Genomic DNA, 24974 nt, shown 5'->3' with positions numbered 1-24974 from the left:
TGTGATTTGTTTAAAACTAACAAACCATAATCTCTACCCATCCTTAAACCATGGTCTGTTGTTGACGTAACAACTGGTTTGCTGGGGCAAAACAAGCCATGGACCTAGGTTTGGACCAGAGCTTGGAAGATTACCTTTAAAAAGTAATAAATTACAATTACTGTTACATGGCCCCAAAAAGGAATAAATTAGCATTACAATTGTTCTGAAAGGAATTGATTACTTTACCGTTACACCAAAATAATCACTAAAATTACAGTTAAGTTACTTTTAAAAAACCCTAGAATGCCTACAAGATGCTGTTGCACACGTAAGTAATCTAAAACAACATTAAAAATAAACACGGGGGGAATAGAATTTTTTTTTTAATCCATAAGATAGCAGTGGTGGTCTCGTCGCTGGGAAGGGAGGCAGAGGCCACCACTCAGAGCTTTGTGCGCCAAACCAAGTGCAGCCCCTCTCTCTCAGCCAGCAAGGGTTGTCTCTCTCACTCAACCATCTCCCAGGCCCTGCTCCGCCACCAACTAAGGCACGTCTGCCGAAGCAAACATTTTCCCCTGGGGTGCAATAAAGTTAAAACACTGCAAATGCAACAAAGTATCCATGAAGGGTGGCAGAAGCTGCTTCCGCGCCAAGTACAAACACAGTAGTAACACACACACACACGTCCTCGTTTCCCATCTCCATTCCGTTGCTGCCTCCCTCACCCACATCCTTGCCCTCTGGCTCCTTTCTCCCTCCATTCTATTCCTCTCCACCACCATCCACTTTCACCATTGTTTCTCTCCATTCCACCCCCGTTTTCCTCTCCACCTTCTCTCTTGTCATCTTCTAAACACCCACAGAGCACAAGGGAAGAGTGATGCTGCACAGAAGCCCAGTTTGAGGCACATGATTTTCATCCATGAATCGGAGGAGCAGAAGACTTCATCTGCTCTTTCGCCCTCCAGTAATGCCCCAAAGTAATGCTGGAAACATTACGATTACACTTCAACATTAATAAAATTACTTTTCTTTCTTTTACCATAAAAATGTTAACAAATTACCCACTTGTTCCTAAAAAAAGTAATAAATTACAAGCAATTCATTTTTCTAACTAATTACTTCCAAGCTCTGGTTTGGACATCACACTAATCTAAACCCTTTGTGGCTTGTTCACACACAGCTAATGCACGGTATGGCTTAGTAAACTATGGTTTATGGCTTAATATTACATGCAAATGTAGCCAATGAGATTTACTTTTAGATAAGTGTGTTATAGGATTGCAGCCTTTGTGATGCCAAGATTTCTAGCCTTCCACAGCTGTCTTTTCCACAGTTCAGAGTCAACCATACTGCAAAATTGGATATTCAGAGTTTGCTGTAAAAGAGGATAGCTGCACTTTAACTGCAGTCCACTATTTAAAAAATTACATCTGACTTACATCTGTCTTTGCCTTGTTTGTACATGCACTGATGTTACTCTGGCATAGCTTTCAAATGTCGTGCAATCCTCTTGTTTATACCAACTTCATTTGAAGTCAATTCAGTTGTGGAGAACCTTTGGCCCTCCACATGTTGTTGAACTACAGCTCCCATAATTCCTGGTCATCAGCCATGCTTGCTGGGGCTGATGGGAATGGTAGACCAACAACAGCTGAAAGTCCAAAGGTTCCCCACTCCTGATTTAGACAAATGGAACTGGTCAGTTAGAGAACGTTGGGAAGACAGAAGAAGAGATGGTGATGGAAACCAGACAGCACACATGACCACTGGCAAATCCACTGTGAATAAATTTGCACCTTTTAGTTTTGTTTGAAACTGGGGAGATGAAAAACCACCAATCTTATCAAGTATAGATACTGTTTTCACTTTTGAATTCCTAGAAGAATGACTCTAAGTGTCCACAATTCAGAGATATCAGTTGTCAATAAAATGTGGCCAGAGACAGAGATGGCAGAGTAGCTATTTTCTTTGCAAATATGAGGGAAAGAAAATAGAATGATGTAGTGCCAGCTGCAAAGTCTGTATACATGTTTCTTGAACAGGTCACTCAACCCTCTGCGCTCCTAACCTGTAAACACCCTGCTAGTACACGATCCTCAGTCTAACTCAACAGTTGTAAAAATTTGTAGTAGATTTATCATTTTAATTGACTGGCATTTTGTGCCCAGAGTTGATGGGTTCAAGGACTTCTCTCAATCTTCTTATTTTCCTGCTCCTCCTAGCTCTCCATCACTTCAATACTCGCCCAAAATGTCAAATGCTTTGAATATATGAATATATTATGCAAAGTTACACAAAAAAGGCAAACTGCAGGCTGTATCTATTAGACAGGATAGACAGATAGGCCTGCATAGTACAAATCAATAGATAAAACATATTTTCACTCCCTCAGTCTTTGCTCTCTACTTATCTCTTGGGCAGATCTATATCCTTTTGTGATCACTTTTTTAAAGCAGTGAATAAGGGGCCATCCTATCTGTTGCCCCTTACTTGTGAAGCTCAATCTCTGGGTCCTTCCCATTCAACTTTCCATTCCTCAGCTTTCTTCCTGCTCCTACTCCATTTCCTGTCAACTGGAAGCACTTGTAACAAGCACAGAAGCACCAGACAAGAATAACTGTCTAGCGTTCAATACCATCATTTCTGCTGATGAGGGCCATTTCAGTCTGACAGGCTGCATTTGCATGCCTAATAATCATATACATCTCTAGTTGCTTTTCTTCCTTTTCTGATGCCAATATATTTTTATGGCTTAAATTCCCTCAGCTGCAGTTAACTAGACCCCAGCCTTTAGACCTCAAACATGGCTTTCTTATTCTTAATCAATGAATCTCAGTGGGACAACTGCCTGTCAGTTATATAGATGGCTCATGCTATCTGATTGTATGCTGCTGTCATTGTAGGAGCCAGGAGCTGCGGACAGGTGGCTATGGCATGTTAATTTTGGCTTTAAAAAGCTTAATGATACATGATCGGATGCTGAATGAATATGCAAGCTATTTTTCCCTGCTAAGAAGTTAAACAGTCTTCCATAAAAATATGTACAATATTTATTGCAATCATACATTCAGAAGACAAAGAATCAAGAAGAAGCAGAAGAAACAATAGTACCCAAAGCAGAAGTCAGGCAATGAGTTGGGATGGGTGCTATAATACAGCTTTTCCTAACCTTTGGGTCCCCAGATGTTGCTGGACTACAGTTCCCATCATTCCTGACCATTTTCCAGGCTGAAGCAGATGGGAGTTGTAGTCCAGCAACATCTGGGGACTCAAAGGTTGGGAAAGGCCGGCCACTATAAGACACTGCATCTTGAGGGCCTTTTGGCCAAAAGGCGGCATAGAAATACATCATCATCATCTCTCCCCGGGATCTAACTTTGTGGTGTGGGAGGAGAAGGAAGGAAGCAAACCATGTCGGGCACTCAACATACATCCCTTTCAGGAGCTGACACACTGTGTTTCTTCCTTCTCAAAACAAGCTCTTTGCTTAGGGTAATGTGGGTGGGGAGTGAAGAGGGGAAAATCAAGTTTAGAACAATTTAGTGTTATGCGGATGAGCCTCAACAAGCCCAACCAAGTGAAGCATCAGGTTTGCATACTGCCCATGAGGCCTGTAGGAGGACCTTTGCAAAGTAGGGATGGGCAAATTTCAATTTCTCACTTTTCCAGTCTTGAATCCAGCTCTTCACATTTCCACATCAGGTTGGAATTTTTTTAAGTCCTCGTGAATTAGTTTGCATTTTAGTGCATATTTCTAATATACACATTTTTGTATGCAATTTCTCCTAATACACACATTTCTGCAAGCAATTTTTCCTAATATAATGCATTTTTGTATGTTATTTTCACTTATATGCATTTATATGCACACTTTACTCCAGTATATGCATTTCTGTATACATTTCTAGGCTGAAGAACTGTATTGCTAAATTCAGAGAAGTACAAATTTCCAAGAATGGCTGTTCGCATGATATGAGAGTGGCACTTTGCTTGGCCTCATGAAGATTCATCCATGTAGTGCTTAATTAGAGTTTAGCGTTACATGTGAACTGGGCGAATATCTTTGAGGCATACAGGGGGCAGGTTTAGTTAGAACCCTAACGATGGACCCTTTCCCCCTTTCCCCATATTAGTGGATGGCTGTTATTTACTCCTTTAGGAAAAGTACAGTGGATTTTTTTTACAGATTCTGGTTGGCTGGCCACCATGAGACTGTGTATATGTATATCTACACATGCAGGCATACCACCATTATGGGCATTTTGCACTTTGTTGATATTGAATAATTTCTGCTTTGGAGACATCATAATTGACAGAGGAACCATAGTGATTATTCTACTTGTGGAACACTAAGGTTTTGTGGATGTTCCCCCCCCCATGATATCAAGTATCACCTACAAGTCTCATTTTCCCAGCATTAATAGGCTGAGATGTGAATCTTTTTGCATGGGGTGATCATGCTCCACTCTTGAAGCATGAGATTTACCTGCCTTGTGTCATAACAGAAGATGCAATGCTGTTTCCTTCTAATCACTTTCTCCATTAGAGAATAATTATTATCTTCAGCTCATCTTAGTACTCCCAAAAGGCTGTGTCATAAATCTTGACATTTGGATTTCTGCATCTGACCTTTGGATTTATTCTCTTTCATTGGCATGGTGGGTGCTTGGAAGAAGGAACATCTTTTTTTCATAGAATCAGATCTACGAGAGCAGTAAGTTGTGACAGTTGTGCAGAGAAACATTTTAATTAATGTTTGGATAACTTGATGTGGGGGGAAAAGGCAAAGGACCTCTTTTGATGAAATTACCAGACTGGCCAGATGGAACTTCTAAATTATTAGGTTTGCTATGTTAGAAAAGAAAGACTTCTAATGTTGCCCACTTTTGTGCTGTCTCTTGCTTCTGTGCCTTTAACAGCAGCTTGATCTGGGTTACAGGGGTACCTGTATTTTTGGGAGTTCTTACTCTTTGGTTCATTAAGGATCTTAGCATGAGAGTCAGAGTTGTGGGGAATCCTGGGAAACACACCTTTCGTGAACTCTGAGATGATCGCGACTTAAAAGAGTCAGAGCAGACTTCCTGGCTCAAAGAGTAATAAACCAAATTCCTAAATTTTACATTGCCAAAGGAAGAATCTTTCAAACATCCTGGTAGAATATAACACCCTTTGACTTCAAAAAGATAAGGACCAGACCTTCCAAAAACAGGAATTTTGATCACGTATGCTTATCTTAAAAATCTTTAAAAAACCAGATCCCAAAACCCTTTATTTGAAAAGAATCTTTTGATGCCCTTTGATGATCTCTTATACATTTCCCCTCCCTAACCCTGTACAACTCTATGTAACCAAAAATGTATTTAAACTAGCGGTTTTGCCAGGGTGAAAACAGCACACTCTTGGCTCCAGTGACTTCCTGAAGACTCTACATCACTCCACAGAAACATCAGCCCACTGCACAGGATATCAGACTGAGTAAAGGTTGAGAACTCTGTGCCTAACTGTGGGTTACTTTGAAGGGGAGAGTTTGGCACTCGCTAGGCACAGAAGTCTTATTCCTGACTTTAAGTCTTGATGATCTCCAGGAAAGGTATATTTCTTTGTTACTTCTTTTTCTTTCTTCCTTGATCTGTGTACTTGCAATCTGGGTGTGAACAGGTCTGAAGACTCTCTATTCTCTCACAGCTTTAACGTGCAATTGTGTCAGGACATTGCCCGTATAATGTAAATTGAATGCTACATTTTTCCTGTTTCCTCTTTCAATAAACCAACCCTTATCATTGTGTATTGTTCTTGGGAGTATGCTGATAGTGGAATCATACACACAGAGCAAGGGGCGGGTTTTAATTCCAGCAAAAGGTCCTGCGATGCTCTTGAGGGTGCATTTGGAACTCTAGTAGGTTAACACACATCGTGGATTCATGTGTATGCGTGTTACATCTGCCAAACTTAGCACATAATTCCTATAAGAGGAGCCATTCTCACAGTGGTTAATCAGATCTCTAGGAGAAGCCCACAAGCAAGATCTTAGTGCAACAGAACTCTCCCTACTTTGTGATTCCCAGAAAGTGGAGGTAGAACACAGCCATCATGGCTAGTAGCTATTGACAACCTTATCCTCCATAAATCCAATCCTCTTTAAAAGCTATCCAAGGTGGTGGCCATCCCTGCACTTTGTGGGAGTGAATTCCATATTTTAATGCTGTGTGAAGAAATACTTTTTTTGGTCTGTCCTGAGTCTTCCAACATTCAGCTTCACCAGATGGCCCTGAGCTCTAGTATTATCTCCATGTGATGAAAAGCTTCACTTGATGATTTCTACAGATCAAACTGCGATAAAAGGCAGATGATGCTGGCCTGTTGGCAACTCTTTTCTTCAGCTCTTTTTGGTTTATCTAAAGCAACAGGAACTGGGGATGCCATCACTTTTGTATCTGTGTCGACTACGGGGAAAAAATCAACAGGTGAAACTTTCCCCACTGTATTACCTCAAAGCTACACAAGGATTCACCAGTTGAATTTTGTTTTGCTTATCTTGCAGATGAAAAAGTGGGGGGGAGGGAACAATAGCAGTCCTAATTAAAACAGAAATCTATATAGAACAGGGCTGCTAGCTGATGAGGAAAATGGCCTGCTCTATTCTTGTGCTTAAACTGCAGAAATCTGTATGTGAAATTTTTGACGCACATGGAAATAAATGTTATCAGTAGCTAAAATGTGTATGTTAAGCTACTAATAAAGGCCATACTATATGTGTTTCCTTTAGCACAGCACACTTATTAAGCATGTGTGTATACTGAGGGCAGGTACCAGGCAGGAGCTCTCTGTATACTTGCTTTGGCACACAGAAAATAGGAACAGACAAAGAGGAAGCTAGTAGTAGCAAACATCATTCCACATTACTTACTCAAGCAATACAATATATGACAGTTTCTCTCGCTAGCTCCTCCAATGTGCCATCCCAAGGCTTACGGCTCAAACCTAGCACTGAATTACACACTAAGACTCTTACTTATCAGGGTGAATATAATATATATATATAATATATATATAATATATATATATGTATACATAAACATACACACATATATATGTATATATATATATATATGTATGTATGTATATATATGTATGTGTGTGTGTGTGTGTATATATATATATATATATATATATATATATATATATATATATATATATATATATATAAGTGAATATATTAGACAGGTGCCTTCTCTGTTATCTTTTCGGTGCCTATTGAAGACCTTCCTCTTTCAACAAGGCTTTTAGATTGAGACCTTATCCCAGTCTGCGTCTGTGTTGGAATTGCTTATTAATGTTTTTAAACTTTTTTTAACAATATGTTTTTAAACTTTTTTTAAAGATGTCTTCAAAGCTTTTTTTAAAAATGTTTTTAAAGTTTTTTTCAAAAATGTATTTTAAAATATATTTTTATGATGTTTTAAAGTGTTTTTAGTGCTTTTTGTACTTATTGTATTTATATATTGTACTTGTTTTTATTTTCATGTACACCGCCCAGAGAGCTTCGGGCTTAGGGCGGTATATAAATTAAATTAAATAAAAATAAATAAATAAATAAATTTTGTTTGCAGCCCTGGGCTCCTGCTGGGAGGAAGGGCAGGATTTATATCAAATAATAAATAAATATAAGTGACTAAGTGTGCACATACCCATTTGGTAAGTTGCTCACCTGCACTGGATTTTGTTTTGAAGCAAGTAGGAATGTTTACATTTTCAGATGCAGATTGCTCCTTGCAATGCAGAAATCTAGAGCCCTTGGCCAAACAATCACTCTACTCTCTTCCCCATACCTACTTAGACATCATTTTTATATAAGAGGAAGGGAGGGATGGAAATGCCCCATTCATAAATTATGCCAGGGCCTCTTGTTTTGGTTAAATTAATGGATTTATTCTTTGCATGACAAAGAAGGAACTGTATCTGCTAATCTCTCATTTTTTAAAAAAACAAAATGCAACCTCACATATCAGACAACTTGCTGTTTGATCTTATCCTCTGCTGAAGGTAACGGAAACTAACAGTACTTTGCATTTACTTTGACACCTTATTACCAAAGGCACCAATTCGCCTGCCCAACACACTTAAGACGGAAAGATGAATACGATCATCATGAAATATTCAAAATAAATCTCTTTGAAAATTGTTTGAGCAACTTCTTGGGCCTCTCACCACTGCTCGCTCCACCTTCCGCTCTCCCTAGAACTTGTTTCGTGTGGAGAATTACACTTAAAAGTGACATCATTTTAATTAGAAAGGCAAATCTGGTGTTATAAAGCTGTGGCTGCTTAGGGAAGATTTCCTAGATTTGTTGTTCAATTCATTTTTAATAAAGGCTTATTTCATCAACTGACATATTTGTCACAGAGTGAATTTATGCAAAATGGAGAGAAGAAAATGCACCAGCAGTTTCCCCTCTCCAGAACTGGAACGAAATCCACTTCTAAACATACAGCATGCTTCCTTTTGATCTATCCAATTATTATGGAACTGAATGTACCAAATGTTACAACTGTTACAACCTCTTGTCCTGGGGCAGAATACCCTGGGGGTAAGTTGCAATTCAAAAGATGTCAACACTCCCCCCACAAGTTGGTTCCACTGTCCCTACCATTCAGACTGTAGGGGTAGCACAGTTACCATTTTTCAATATGGATCTAAAAATCCTGAGGAGCCATGGAAGTCTGCCATAAGGCACAAATTCAAATGCAACTAAAGATGCTTTTACTTGCAAGCTGAAGTGTTAAGACCATACTGGAACGCCAGTCTTAATTCAAAAACTGGCTGGATCGTTTTTTCGGAGGGAGAAAGAGTTGTCATTTATGATTGTAACACTGCTATTACTCTTGAACCTCATTTAGAATCTACCTGTTCCCATGCCTTAATTCAAGTAAGCCCTACCTCCCCTTTGTTTGTTGTTTCCTATCTGAATTTTAGATTGCAAGCTCTTCGGGGCAAGGATCTGTCTGCTTATACTCCATAAAGTACCATGCACATCAATGGCATAAAAGAACTAGGATTGGAGAGACCCAGGTTCAAATCGCCACTCAAGCCATGAACCCTCAACGGGTGACTTTGGGTCCCTCACTGTCTCTCAGCCTAACCTATCTCATGGAATTGTGAGGGTAAAATGTAGGGGGCGGAGGGAGGGAGGGAAAACTATGTACGTTGACTTGAGCTCCTTGGAGGAAAGGTGGGATACAAATGTAATAATGTCATGACTCTCTAAGCTGGTAAGCATTTGTTCACAAGATGAGGAGCTGCTTGTACTGCTTTATTTTCACACAGACTACACCTTTCTTCCATGGGACCAAAAGCAGCATACATGGATTTCTAGGCTGTTTGTCATTCTGAACCTGGCTGCTGAATCACCTACCTGCAGATCATGCTCTCAAAAATGCAATGACATACTAGGTCAGGCTATTTGTTCAATAGATAGCTCAGTATTGTCGACTCTGGTGTCAGCAGAAGCAGCATCTTCACAGTCTCAGGCAGAAATGTCTTTCCCATCACCTGCTACCTGATCCTTGAAACCAGGGATACCAGAAACCCTCTGCGGGCAAACTATATGCTCCACCACTGAGCTATTGCCCCTCCCAATAAGTCCAGGCTTTCCACAACTACCCTGGCACCACACAAAACATTTAAAGATGTAAAGACCAGGGTTCAAATCCCCACTCAGCCATGAAGTTCACTGAGAGACCTTGGGCTGGTCACTGCCTCTCAGACTAACCAACCTCACTGGATTGTTGTGAGAATAAAATGAAGAGGGGAAGAAACATTTATACCACCTTGAGTTCCTTGGAAGTAAGGCAGAATCTAAATGCAATATATAATGACTAGGGGTTCTGCCCCTGCTTGCTTTGCTCATCAACCCCACCTGTCATCAAAGCCCTCCTGCCTTCTCTCCCATAGGTCCCCAAAGCTCCCCCTACCCCACCACAGGTTGCCAAAACTTCCCCCTTTCCCCAACATGGGTCACCAATCCTGCAGCCCATCCTTCCACCTAGCCTCTGAGCTGCTCCTGCCACTATCACCATAGTTAAACTGTGGTGCATAGTAAAACGGTGGAATTCGCTCCCACAAGAAGCAGTGATGGCCACCAACATGGATGATTTTAAAAGAAGATTAAACAAATTCATGACTGATAGGGTTATCAATGGCTACTAGCCATGATGGTCTGCCTCCATAGTCAGAGGCAGTATACTTCTGAAAACCAGTTATTGGAAGCTGAAGGAGGGGACAGCACTGTAGCACCCAGGTCCTGCTTGTGGGCTTTCCATGGCCATCTGGCTGGCCACTGTGAGAACAGGATGCTGGACTGGATGGGCCACTGGCCTGATCTGGCAGGCTCTTCTTATGTTCACTGGCCTCCTGCCCAGGCTGCAGTTGCAGCAACCGCCACCACTGGCTTCCCACCAGGCTTATTGCTCAGGCCGCAGCTACTGAGGCCCAGGCCATGGCTGCCATGTAACTTGCCATCTCACCTTGCCCCCTCTATCACTCTATGACATCATGACAGCTTGGGGGCAGTGGGAGGTTTACTGGCTTGGCAGGCTCCTGTGCCTTTAACTGCAGCTTGTTCTGCAGGTGGAACTTTTTATGGAGCACAGATAAACCTCATCATCAGCTGCTAACATCTGCAGATCAAGCTGCTGTGAAGACCCAGGAGGCTGATAAGAAAAGTATGCAACCACAAGAAGCCTTGGTATCATTTATCTTTTAAACAGGTAATAACTACGTAGGAACTAATGAATAAGCTGCTCTCCCTGATTAATCTGAAGTTAGGACCACAATTAGAATAGGTTGAATCATGTCTCCATTGCAACGCAGAAGACCTCTGATCCATTCGGCGTTGTGATTGGACTCCTGTCTGTGTGAGTTTAATTAAATTTCATGGTTTACTTACCGCTCTCTCCTAATGTTAATGACCCCAGACACCTCAGTATTTTCAGATCATTGTTTTCTTCCATTTCTGTTCTCTATGTGAAAGCTTTCATCAAGATGAATTTTCATGGTTAGACAGGAATGGATTACACCATTTACTGTTAGTCAGATGTTCAGACGTCTCATTCCCCCTCCCCTAGTGTTTTGGAATGTACAGCAGCTTCAAACTGCAGCCGAAAGAAGATTTACACATCTTTTTCCCCCCTCATGAAAGCCCAATTAGCATTTTTGACAGCAAGAGTCTGTTTAGTAATCCAAGCAAAGAGAGAGAAGGCACAACCTTGGATTTTTAATCCTAAAATGGCATTCACTGTTTATGAGCCTCAGACAGGACACTTAACTAGAATCTACTAGGGTAAAAAAAAGCCTTTGTGTAGATCCAATACAGTTTTTTTTTATTTTCTGCATTTCCATCCATCCTTCCTACAAGGAGCTCAGCGCAACGTACATGGGGGTAATCTATCTCTCATTTTATTCCCACATCCAATCTTGACACCAGCCGAGACTTGTGCAGCATATGATTCATCAAGCAAAATGGACCTCACCAAACATGCATGGCAAGAATGGGGAACCTGTGGCCCGCCATGTGTTGTTGGACGACAGCTCCCATCATCCCTGAGAAGGGACGGAAGCATCTGTCAATTTCTCTCTGTTTCTCATTTTTCCATTCTTTAATTCAGCTCTCCACATTTCTACAGCGGTTGGCAATTTTTTTAATCCTCATGAAAATTCTTCAGCATTTTTATGCAGTTCTCACTACTGTACACATCTTTGCAAGGAATTATTCCAATACAATGCATTTTGCATTATATCACATTTAAATGCATTTATTTTCACAAATACTTTATATATTCATTTTTATTCACACTTTTACCTAACATACATGCATTTTTGCAAACTACATTGCAACATTCAGATTACTGCAAATTTTGAAGGATGGATGTGTTTCAGTTCTCATTTTGTTTTGGAAAGTGCAAATTTGATAGATTTGGCTTTAAAGGTGAACCAAATCTAATTTCTCCCCCATACCTATCCATGCGTATTGGCCATGCTGGCTGAGGCTGACGAGAAATGGAGTCTAACATCATCTGGAGGGCCTCAGGGTCCCCATTACTGATGTACGGGGGCCTACCAGGGACTAAATAAATCTCCTGGCCTATTAAGCATTATGATATGGAAGCAACTGGTATTAAAAGCTTTCTCCCACTCACCCCTCACCTGATTTTGTATTGTGAGAAATATTCAGTTCAATTTTATTTGTGTTGTATTTTGAGTATTAAAAACAATCTAGAACGTCTTCTGTGATGGTATTATCTGCATCATCTTGGTTTTCATGGGAATCGACACATAAGAACTGTTCACTTGACTACTGGATCCTATGACATTTCCACGGGGCTAGATGGAACACTGAAAGGGTGTGGTGGTGGGAAGAAGAATTTTGGACCTTTTCTAAATCCTTTCCAACAAGGAGGATTGATTTAGTTGGCCTTGGATTTATGTGCTTCATTAACAAGAGCTGCAGGTAGAGTATGCTCATGGCAGGTGAAACTACTAAAATAGATTGCTTAGGGTAACAATTCTTTGGTTAAGTGTACTGACTTTGTGAATGGAATCATTAGTCTACTAGACAAAGACACACTTTTCAGGTGCCAGCTACTTATCCATATCTATCCTGCTTTTCCTCTCAGGACTTGTAATGTTACTCAAGCCAAGGCAGGATAGGTCTCTGTTGTTTCATGCACTTCTTTTAGATTATTTAAAATTAATATTCATCATCTTCCTCTCAATCATAATTTGCATGTCAGGCTTCCCCTTCTTTCTGTTCCATTTCATCAGGGCTACTGGAAGAATGGACTAGTATTTGCACAAGATTCTGAAGCCTTTTAATGGAAGATGCTATCCATTTTGCACTGCCAATGGGGTATTTTATCTGAAGATCAAAGTATGGAGCATCAGCCCTACTACTGAACAACAGAGGCTCCATCTTTGGATATGAGCATAAGCAGCAACTCTCCTGGGGTAATAGGCAAATGTTAGAATTCCTTTTTGAGGTTTCTTAATCAGATTAACATAAAAAGATCGCACACACACACATGTGAGAGATCTGGTCCAATTGTCATTCACCCTCTCATTCTCCATTTAAGCTTTATCATAACTTTCACAGTATGTATTTTTCCCCATTTCATTTCCTCCTGATCTCAATTTTTATAGTTTCTCCCTCTACACCCATGAGTATGTAGACCTGCCAACTTAGGATAGCTAATGAAACAGAATGTACTCCACATTGTACTATCTGGGACAATATAAGGAGCAGCCTATGTAAAGTAAGGGGCATCTGGCAACCATATAAAATGCATTAATATAAAGGGTTTCCAGTTAGTACACACAGGTTGATCTTTTGCTATGAGAGCACTAATGGACAAAGATTACCAGTCTGACGAGCAGCTGAAATACATGATCAGGAGAATCAGATGGTGCAATTCAACCTGAACTGTGCATTTCAGACACCGTATTTGAATATACTTCCATATTAAAAATATGCTAGAACTCTTGTCTGTTAACATGCTACTCTTATATGTGCAGGGAACATAAAGGAAAGCATGAAAAGATGCAAAACCCACCACCGGCTGCAGTCAAAAATGTTAAAAGCCCAGGAAAAGCTATACCATGTGATTCTCCTGATCATGTATTTCTGCTATAAAACATGTTGGGTGAGCAATACTTACATAGCGTTTAGTTCTTATTGTTATCTTTGTTTTTATTTTATTTATTTCTACCCCACCCTTCCTGCCAAAGGAGCCAAGGTGGCAAATACCCATGTGGAAACCAATACAATTACAAAGTAACATAAAATACACATTTATACACATAAAATACACTTTAAGGAACATCTAAAATATTTAAACACTTTAAGAACGTCTAAAACATGTAAAGCAGTCACATTCCCTCACCACTAATAATTTCAAAGAATAGTATCTTTCAGTAATCAAATTAGGTGTGCAACCTGTTCTGGGAGGCATTACACTACCCCATAGGAACAAATTCATAGTCTAGGAGGATTCTTGGATTGCAACTTGTCAATGGAGCTTCAAGTGGCTCCTGGGACCAGGAGTGCTTATGCCCAGCAGGGCTGGTTTACCAGCTATAGCAGTTTCTGCACCAGGAAAGCCTTGTCCATGCTTTGGTGACCAGCTGGACTATTGTAATGCACTGTATGTAGAGCTGCCCTTGAAGATGGTAGCCTGGTAAGTGGGGATGCTCAATGGGACCATGTGTCACTGGTCCTGAAAGTGCTGGACTGGCTTCCAGTGAGCTACCAGGCCCAATTCAAAGTATTGGTACTAACATATAAAGCCCTAAATGGCTTGGGACCCAAATATCTAAAAGTGCCTTCCCTTATATCAGCCATCTTGGGCTGTATGAGGCCTTGTTGGTGGTGCTGCCACTGGGGGCTGCCCAATTGGCACTAACCTATGACAGGGTCTTTTCAGTGATGGTTCCCAATTTGTGCAATATCCTCCTTGGTGAGGGGTTTCCGTCTCTGTCATTACCGACTTTCAGGAGGAATTAAAAAGATTCTTGTTTACCCAGGTATTTGATGGCTGAATGACACTTTTCCTGGCAACCTTGAAATCATTAGCTGAGATAATGTGGTTGTTTTAAACTGTTTTTAGAATGTTTTTAATGCTATTAATGTATTTGTTACCTTAGGCTTCTTTGGGAGAAAGGGCGGGATATAAATTGAAATAATAATGCCAACGAGAAGGCTCTGCCATGGATTGATACCAACTGGGGAGCACCCAATGACGGCACCATCAACAGAGCTTCCCCTGCACTTTCTTCAATGGAACTCAAACATTGATCATGGAGTTCTCAGGAAGACAGACCCATACCTGCTTAGCTTGCGCAACGTTGCTGCATCATGCGCTTTCAAAACATAATCCTGGCCCTTTCATTATAGGTGGGGAAGCCCTGTTCTTACCATGTGCCATAAAGTTTTCAGAGCACTTTTTTCCACATTTGTCCACTGAAAACTGGGTTCTCTCAAGTGGTGACATGAAATCACAGGATATGCATGTGTAAACATATATGTTCACATATGTTGGGCCTGAAAGAAAAGGCAACATAAATTCCCCCCCCCCCAGGTTTCAGGAATCCGAAGGCTGATAAAGCCTACGGCCATACTACCCTGAACACATCCAATCCCGTCTGATCTCGGAAGCTAAGCAGGGTCAGGCCTGGTTAGTACTTGGATGGGAGACCACCTGGGAATACTGGGTGCCGTAGGCTTAGAGAAAGGCAATGGTAAACCACCTCTGAATACCTCTTACCATGAAAACCCTATGATATATCCAAAAGATTCATAGGGTCACCATAAGTTGTAATCAACTTGAAGGCATAAAACAACAACAAAGGCTGACTAAGCAATTCTCTTCAGAGCAGTTCTCTTCAGTGCAGTTTAGTGACCAGTGATAGTGGAGTTTATGAAAGGCACTATTGCAACCACCTGGACTTTTTTTTTAATCTGTGTGGTTCCTTATATTCTGAAGCAAATGAACCTTAGAAACACTTATGAGTCATTTGACTGGTTGCCGTTTGTAGCCTAAATAGAACAAACCATTTACAGAAACTTCACTTGCACTGTCATCACATCTAGAGATCACAACTTTGGCAGGAAAGATTAAAAGAAAAGTGATTACATGTCTGCTCGTTTATCTCTCTCTCTCTGTCCCCCCACATGCTTCAAGCCAAAATCCAATTTTGGGTGTGGTGTCGGTGATGAGAAAACAGGCAACAGTTTTTTTTAAAAATTAATCTTATTTTTTAAAAATTCTTCCCATACATATCTGCAATTTTGTTTCTGAAATCAATTTTTCAAGCAAATTGCTAATTACATTTCACAATCTTTCAGACTGAAATTCAATTTCCATTTTTTCCTTTCAATATGTATTACTAGCCAAGACAAGGTATTAGGTGGTGATACTACAATTCAAAATACTTGTCAGTTTTGAATAGGTAATATGCTATTAGCCAATTATGTGGACATAATTCCCATTTTCAGATGAAAGCTCTTCTATTATTTTAATATCAAAATAACTGTTACTGAAGTAATTTTTGGCGAACTGTGATCACACAAGGAAATACATTATTTATTTCATACAATATTTATAGGCTGCCTGTAGCAAAATTTTCAAACTGGCTTACAAGAAATAAAATAAATGTAAAATTCAATAATGATTAAAGCAGCGATAAGGGCACAAGCCTATGGACCCTGGGAGGGTATCCCAGGGTCCATAAGATTTTTTTTTTTTTACAATAATTTTTATTCAAATTTTCATAAAACATACAAAACAAAATCATAAAACATTCAAAGACAAAAAACAAAACAAAACAAAAATGATTAAACAAAAAAATAAAATGTTGACTTCCCATTTGTCGCAGATCAAATCAGTTATAGGTCTACAATATATAACAATCCTGTCTCTTAAATTATATTATAAAATCACTTTCCTCCAGTAGTTATCTTAATTAATCATCAAATCTCATAAACATTACTTTATTCTTTCCACAAAAAGTCAAAGAGAGGTTTCAATTCTTTAAGAAATATATCTATCAATTTTTCTCCTAATAAACATGTCGATTAATCCATCTCGTTAATAATAATAATAATCTTATTGTCATAACCATAGTCCAAATAAACATATCGATTAATCCATCTCATCAAAATCTGTTAGGTCCAATAATTTCAATAGCCATTATTCCATTATCCATATTAATTCCATCTTCCATCTTCAATAGTCCTGTTAAGTCCAGTAATTTCAGTGTCCAATCTTCCATTATCAGTATTCCATAATAATCTTGCTGTTATAACCATAGTCATATAATAAGAGTCTGATGGGAATTTCCTCTATCCCAAATATTTTCTTGCCATCAATTCTGAATAAGTTGCTGAAATATTGTTGTAAAGTCATATCTCTGTTCTTCTTTTTTACAAAATGCACTGGCTCATCTCTTGAGAGTTTTTCCATTGTCACATGGCTGCAGTTAATTCCATAGATTTTCTCTATATCAAGCTCCATCACGTCATTCCAGTCCAGAAGATTATCCAAGCCATTGATAACTTTATCTCTAATATCTTCATTAATTTCTTCAGAGATAACGTTAAATTCCAAACAGTAGATTTTATTTCTAATATCCATAAACTCCAGATCTTTTTCCAATTCCACATTTGTTCCAATCTCCAGGGCTTGTATCTTCCCTTTATTTTTTCTTTTCTCATCTCTGATCTCATTCTCCTCTCTTACAGGATCCCCTATTTCTTTAAGCTCCTGCGTCATTTTGCTCAGTTCAATTTTCAGCTCCTTACTGCCCTGTCGCAGGGTTTGTTTCGTTATCTCAATCTCATCCATTATTTTCTGAAACATAATTACTTCCAGATTCTCAGCCACTTTCTTGATTGCCATTTTTAAAACCACGAAAACAAAACAAAACAAAAATAAAGAAGAACCACTTCTTATTTCAGCAACAATTGGGTTAATATTCCAGGCTTGATGACATCACAGTATAAACAGAGCAGCCTGCCTTATCTCTCTATGTTCAAGAATACAAAACAAATTTAGTTCCCAGCATCAAAACAGTTAGTGGCGTCGTGAAGAAGCAGATTCGTCAAAATAAAATAGACCAAAAAGAAAATAGTCCCAGACAATATAATGTTCCTCGGAATAGAAATCCCTCTTCTGTTTATATCTTTAGAATGCACTTCTAGGACAGCTTTTTGCAATAGAAACAGAGATAAGCTGTTAATTTCGTGAATAACAGAGAAGAGTTATAGCTCACCCAGAAGTTCTTTAAAGCTGATTCATTTGACAAATCTCTTTTTGCTGCAACAATTTAAACCAAGTAAAAAAAATAATAGAAAGAAGGGTGCTTGCCTGTTAGTCTGTTTTCTCTTTGAAGAAAAGATAAACGTATCGCATTAATCAGATAGAGCTTGTTCGGAAGTCCATCCGGCATTGCTGGCTGGACCTTTTCTCATAAATTAATGAAATCCAGTCCTCCCAACAAAAACAGGCTTTTGAGGTTGATCTCTACGTTTCTGCCTGCCCGGGAGAAATTTCATCAGTCAAAAAAAAAATGTTCTGACTGATTTATATCTGAATAAGCTTCTTTTGAGGCGGGAGCCCGTCTCAAAAGCAGGCACAAGCGAAGTCACCCTTCCCGGAAGTCTAGGGTCCATAAGATGTTGAAGATCTTCTCTGTGGACAGAGAAGGAGGTTCAAGGATGGAAATGAAGAAGGTCCTGCCTCGGGGTCCTATTTGTTGCAGCTGCAGTAACCATCACAGTTGCCTCCTTGTTGGTGGTGCTCTGATTGTGGCAGGGAGGGAAAAGGGACATATCCATATAAAAGCTAAATATAATTTACTTTTCATCCTTCTGCCAAGGAATTCAGGGTGGCATGTGTGGTTCGTCTGCTCCCTTGCTACAGCCCTCTAGATTCTTCATAGCTAAGAAGAATTTGTATCCAGACATGCAGCACTTTCTGGGAATTAGTTCTCACTGAAGTCATCAAGGAATAGGGTATGCAAACATGTATTACGTGAGCATCTTGTTGGGGGTGGAGAAATTCCAGTTTTGATTTCAGTCATATTACAGCATTTTCAGCAGCCCTAAAGAGTTTGCAACTATCCTAATTTTACATGTAAGAATCTGACATTTGGTTATGTTTAACCTTTGGGTTAAAAGAAACTTCAGACATGACAGCTACATATCCTGAAAAATTCATAGGCCAGAGTCAAAAGTTGCCTAAACCTGTTGTTAGTTTAAGGTCACATCCACACAATACATTTAAAGCATTCTTACACCATTTTAACAGCCACAGTTTCCCCTAAAGAATCATGAGAAATGTAGTTTGTTAAGGGTCCTGGGAACTGTAGCTCTGGGAGGCATCTCCTAATAATTCTGAGTGCTTTTAAATGTATGGTGTGGATGAGACCTAAACAGATGTTTGTCAATTTTTTTAAAAAAATGTGGGTCTTGCAGCTCTGTGGCAATCAGCCGTAAAATGAACATTTGCAAAACAGAGAAAATGCATCACTAAATGAGAGAGAGAGAGAGATGACACACATCTGCATAAAATTTGCACAGAAACAAACGGAAATGCAACACATCACCACAATAGAGAAGACTGTGAATGGGTGACCTGTGTGCAACTTGTTCAGTCTGCTCTCTAGGTTCTGATCGTTGGTGGGCAACTTCAGTAGCCTTGCTCTCCCATCTTTATCTTTAAACTGGACTTGGACTGAACAGTCCTTCAAATAGAGGACTGTCCTCTGAGTCCTTCAAGTAGAGGGCTGTGTTCTGTAAAGTAGGAGACAGGGCCACCCAGAAGTGTAGTGGCAAATTCAGACGTGCAGGGTCCCTTCATGATTGTCACAGCCATGCCCCCACCCCCTTTTCCTGCTGGGTTGAGAAAGAGATCCTTGTTAATGCCTTCTCTCACAACATCCTTAAGAGCCAATAAGCATGAACAGGGACAGTGTTAGCTACTGAGAAGAGTCTTCTTAGTGGTTGATTCACTTCCTCTCACTCTGATTGGCTCCAATCAGCAGGAAAGGACAAAGAAACACGTTAGAAGACACTTCTCAGTGACCAATACACTCCCCTTTCATGCTGATTGGCTTGTAGGTTGCTGGAGACACAGGAACCCTGCTCCCCCAAAAAGTAAGGGATCAAAGATCCCCTGAGACCCCAGATGATTACACCCCTGGGGTCACCTTAGTCAGCCTCTAAATGCACTTCTGGCCTCCCTACATATGAACAGGAAATCCTATTCTAGTCTCCTGTAGCTCCTCTTGGCAGCATCTTGGTTGCTATGGAATGCTTACTGGCTGGAGAGTACAATGGCTTCTTCAGTTGTTACTGCACTGGCTCTCTAAGGAGCTGTTTCTATGGTAAGACACTACCCAGCCTCCTTTAAAAATGTGTTTCAGAACTACAAAATTTCCAGAGATTGTTAGGGTGCTGCAACCCTTCTGCTCCAAACTCCATCTCACCGGCAGAAGTTAAGTATTTTAAATAAAACAAAACAAAGAGCAATTATATTTTCTCACTAGAAGAAAAGGTTTTGCTTGTGACAGAACATGACAAAAAAAGGGGGTAGCACTTCTCCCTCTGGCTACATGTTCAATGCTTGAAGCTCCATAACTCTTTCTACCATATGAGACTTTGGGTGCTTCCAGACAATTAACCTAAGAACATGGGAGTCCTGCAGGATCAGGCCAATGGCCCATCTAGTCCAGCATCCTGTTCTCACAGTAGCCCATCAAATACCTATGGGAAGCTAGCAAGCAGAATCTGAGTGCAACAGCTTGTATACTCATAGGCTTATGGCCACCATGGCTAGTAACAAGTGTTATTTTTGAGTGGCATTCAATGACATATCAGAACATTCAGGTTGTGTAATTAAAATGGATTTGGCAGTCTTGTGCAAGAAGCCCACTTCAAACAACGCAAAGCAAAACCCCACACTTTTTGCAATAAGGGAAATGACTGGAAAAGGCACTGAGAAGTCACCTGGTTGATGCAACATCATCTCACCTCCCCACAATGAATGTTCAATAAATAGCCAGCATTGTCTAATCTCCCTGCAAAATAAATCAATAAACAGGTCATCTGGAAGTGCCCTTAGACTTTTTTGTTTTGTTTTTAAGTTGGGGTCTATTCTTCTATAGTGCATTTGGATATTATGGGCACCTGACTAAAAATGCATGCATAGATGCTATGTCAGTTGTGGATGTCAAAAGTAAAAGCTGCTCTTGGGCTGGGAGAGCCATAGGTTAGAAATGCTATTGGTAAGGAAAATCAATAATGGTGGGAACTTCCTTTTGCATACTGACAGCCCTGAAGAAGAGACCATAGAAAAGCACAAAAGGATGGGGAAAATAAGCTAATTTCACTGATTAACATACGAGGGAGCCCATAAAGTCCAACAGCTGTGCTGCAGGGTTTAAGGAGGGGATGAATCACTCTGATAGTCTTCAACCTTTTCAACTCTAGAACCTACATTTAAACTACAACATGGGATCCAATCCTCCTCCTCCACTACCATGACCACCCTGCTATGTATTTTTCCTCCTTCCTGAAAAGGGCAAGGGCTCCTAGATCTTTCACAGAAGAGGGAATAGTGGCTGATGCAGCTTATCATGCAGTGTTGAATAATATTTTCTTTTACCATTATTAAAGATTCTTTAAAATTCTATCCTCCTTTGTTGCTGGTCACTCACCCTTTCTCTCTCCCTGCCAGCATCTCACACTGTCTTTAACAAGAAACTGATTCAAACAAAAGAGTGGTGGTACCTCTGGTGCGATGTATCTTAACCCGCGCATGGGTTGGTACTAACTTTGCTTCATGGTCTGATGAAGAGGCCATTCACACAGAATAGAATTCAGGATGCCTGATAGCACCCTATTTTCTCCTAGGAGCTCTGCCTTACAGAGTGGAGAGACATCAGTGGAAGGAAATCTCTAGTATATGTTTCTGGCCACAAAGAATTTAACTTTGTATGGAGAGATTAATGTTCTGATGAGTACAAGTTGACAAGGGAAGGATAGATGTAAATGCAGAATGCCATCCACAGACCAGATAGATAGCACTTTTATTCAACTGTATCTTGTAGACATCATTATTTGTAGTTCAGTTACAGGGAAAAATAATGCAAAGTGATCGATACCACGCTTCAGTCGGGTGTATTTCATTACAATCATTCTGTGTGGCATCCAGTTCACCAAAAGCAAATGATCTATTTATGGTGTACTTTGAAGAGTTTTATTCCAGGGTCACACAGCAGCTGTCCCTCTGGTTCTCCCAGTACTTCTGACAGCAGTTAGTTAGAGCATGATGGAGCCCTCCCTCTACACCACTACTCATAATCAATGACCCCTTTATATATATATTGGAGTCCCTCACAAGCCACTGCTGTTTCCAATACAACAAAGTCTTTTATATCCTGTGTGTATTGACTGGGAATAATGAAATATCTTTCTACAATGGTTTCCAAACTTTCCAGTACTTAGACATGATGGGTAGGCAAGAGGCAGTGGGATTTTTGGTTTTTGGTCAGAGTGGCATGAGAATGTATTTTTTCTAAGCACAGTACAATCTGAATAGGGGAGGGCATGAAGATTAACAGAGGGGCATCGTTTATTATTTATAACATTATTTCTGGGAATATTTTAAAGTTGGTAATAATATTAATTAAGATTAATGTTGCATCTTATAAATGATTCTCAATGTCTTTTTTGTTCTGAATTTGTTGATAGCAGGTTTGATAGATTTTGCCATATCTATCTATATCTATATGTAGATATAGATATAGATACACACACACAGATCAAGCATACAGAAATATTCCAACATGGAAAGCCTAAATGAATAAAGTGTACACCTATAATTATGTGATGCTAAAATAAATAATCAGTATGCAGACTAGCTAGACAGAATATTTTCCCGTTTTAATTTTTGGAAAGAAACTAGCAATCCCAAGGGACAGAAAGTTTCTCTGAAAATACTTAGGGCAGCATCCAGCACTGTGCAAGTGGACTCCCACTTTCTTCACAGGACATCTCTGTCTTCTCCACTTGCAACTGGCTACTCCCAAATCTGCTCTGGAGAGCCCCCAACTATCTGGAGCAGATTTTGGGAGGTGCCCAGAGAGCTGCAAGGAGGGAAGACATCCATTTTGCCAATGGTGTCCATTCCACAAATAGTACCATCTAAAATGATATTTGGAAATTACTATAGTCACAGACTTGAAGCTCTGCATAGCACAGCCAATCCCAGTGTGCTTGGTGTCACTAAGGAGCAATTGGGAGCGCACTTTAAGACTTCTGATTGTTTGTTGGTAGCTGTGTCTCTACCTGATGTCAGGTGTGATTTTGGGGAAACAGTCTCATGGGTCAAAGGTTTTCTATCCCTGCTATAAACAAATAATATCAGTTCTGTAACCCCCTCTGATTACTGCTTACCATGAAAACCCTATTCATAGGATCGCCATAGGTTGGAATCAACTTGAAGGCAGTCAATTTCTATTTCCATTTTGAGTCTATGAGTGGGTGCATCACACAGGAAGACATATGAGCCTGCTAAGGAAGTGACAATGTTGCAGGCAGTGGTGGCTGGTAATATTTTGACTTGGTAGAGCTGCTACCTTGCTGTTTTCATCACAACAGGACTTGTACAGCACTTATTTAGGGAAGTGTTTCATTACATATGTGCAGGGTGCAACTGTCTCCTTACCAGGGCTGGCCCCAGACATGCCCCACCCTTGGGCACAAGCCTGCCCTGGGCCCCAGTGCTCCCCTTTCACGATTCGTGGCAGGATTGCTGCTGCAGATTGCACACCGAGAGCCCCAGAGCCCATGCCATTCCCTTGCTTCAACCTACCTTTCTTGGCTGTCGTGCTGTTGCACGCACAGCACTGCCCTTAACCAAGATGGCGGCCAAGCTGATGGCAGCTATGTGCATGCATCCCTGCCATGAGCCAAGATGGCAGCAGGGGCTTCAGCCCTTTTGGGAAACCTTGGCTGCCATCTTGGTTAAGGGCAGCGCTGTGCATGCAACCACACAAAAGCCAAGAGAGGTAGGTTGAAGCAAGGGAATGGCGAGGACTCCGGAGCTCTCAGCATGCGATCCATGGCAGCGATCCTGCCACAAATCACGGAAGGGGAGTGGAGTGGCCCCTCGGGGGCCCCTGTAGCCCCAGAGGCCCTCGGCCAGGGCCCCACCTGGCTGCCCTTTGGAGCTGGCCCTGCTCCTTATTAAAAATATATCAATTCTCTGCACATATATAGACAACGGAAGAGCTTCATGAAAGAGGGCCAAATATGATTTGCAGATAAGATTGACTCCACAAACTCTTATTCACAAATTAAGCCATACCACAGGACATTGTTGAATTCATATATTGATTACACCTACATATCCATTGCCAAAACCCTAAACATACACACACACACACTTAAAATATGAGGAACTGTTGCTTCCATTGCAGTTTTCTTCCCTAGACAAATCAATTTAACTTTTCCTTACCTAAAACATTTTTTTCTCTAAATTAAAAAAAAAAGTATTCCAGCCGATAGACAAACAATTGTTTCATTAGAGCCAGGGCACAGCAGAACACAGCAGAACATGTTTGCAATGCATGGCTCAATCTTGCAAATGTGTCTATGTTCATGTGCAGAGTCCATCACACCAGACTAATCATAATTAGCCTCTGTTATGTCTAAGATTAAGGCAAACATCTTCCAGGTTTGGGAAAGGAGGTGGAGTCATATCCAGACAGGTATAGAGCCCAAAATTTTCATTTTAGAAATTACTGACAAAACCCACCAAAAAGCAAGCTAGAAATTATAGCCCCATGCATTTTTCTCTGCATTCAGGAGGGGCTTGTTGAAAGCAGAAATACATCTTTTCTGGAAATACTCTTAAGTTCCAAGTGGCTCTGATCAACCTGCCTTGCTCCACCCAGCTTTTAATGAGTGAATGCAGGAACATGGTTAACACAGAGTTTGTTGCAACACATACACAAGCCACCCACTACTTCTAGCAATTCACAACAATAAATGCAGAATGATTAATTAAAAAATATAATTACTAAAGAAAGAGACTCGCTTGCTTGCTTGTTCTCCTCCCTCCTCCCCCCTCTCCAGCAAAGCCACAAAAAATACTAAACAAAAAAAGCTCCTCAAAATAAGAAACATTTTCCTGTTCCTTCTCTACTTACCTATAAAGAGATTTGGCTTTCAGGTAAAAAGCTCTGATTATGCTCAGAACTAGGCTAAAGTTACCACACAGGCCTGACTGTTCCCTAATTTGCTATACTGGCTGTGCAGGATGAAAACAGATGGCGTAGGAGACTTCCTAGTAGGGCTGACAAACAGGCAGTCTAGGGAAGGGCCTTTCTGCCATTTGGATTAGGAAGGATTGACTGAGTGGTGCAGAGAGCTG

At 40.4% G+C, this 24974-nt stretch overlaps 1 protein-coding gene, 1 long non-coding RNA gene and 1 other non-coding gene across 6 annotated transcripts in view; 2 read left to right on the top strand and 1 right to left on the bottom strand.

The window, feature by feature from the left end:
• GRIA1 (glutamate ionotropic receptor AMPA type subunit 1) overlaps positions 1-24974 on the bottom strand; it is a 307786-nt gene that overhangs the window by 32783 nt on the left and 250029 nt on the right. The window lies entirely within an intron of this gene.
• LOC133382264 (uncharacterized) lies at positions 10672-13621 on the top strand. The gene is made up of 3 exons (XR_009761879.1): positions 10672-10751; positions 12805-12987; positions 13552-13621. It is a non-coding gene; the product is annotated as an uncharacterized LOC133382264 (long non-coding RNA).
• LOC133382579 (5S ribosomal RNA) lies at positions 15140-15258 on the top strand. Its single transcript, XR_009761990.1, has one exon. It is a non-coding gene; the product is annotated as a 5S ribosomal RNA (ribosomal RNA).

Source organism: Rhineura floridana, chromosome 3 (assembly GCF_030035675.1).
Source record: "Rhineura floridana isolate rRhiFlo1 chromosome 3, rRhiFlo1.hap2, whole genome shotgun sequence".
Taxonomy (NCBI): domain Eukaryota; kingdom Metazoa; phylum Chordata; class Lepidosauria; order Squamata; family Rhineuridae; genus Rhineura; species Rhineura floridana.
The sequence above is the reverse complement of the archived record's forward strand: the minus strand, read 5'-3'. Positions and strand labels throughout refer to the sequence as shown.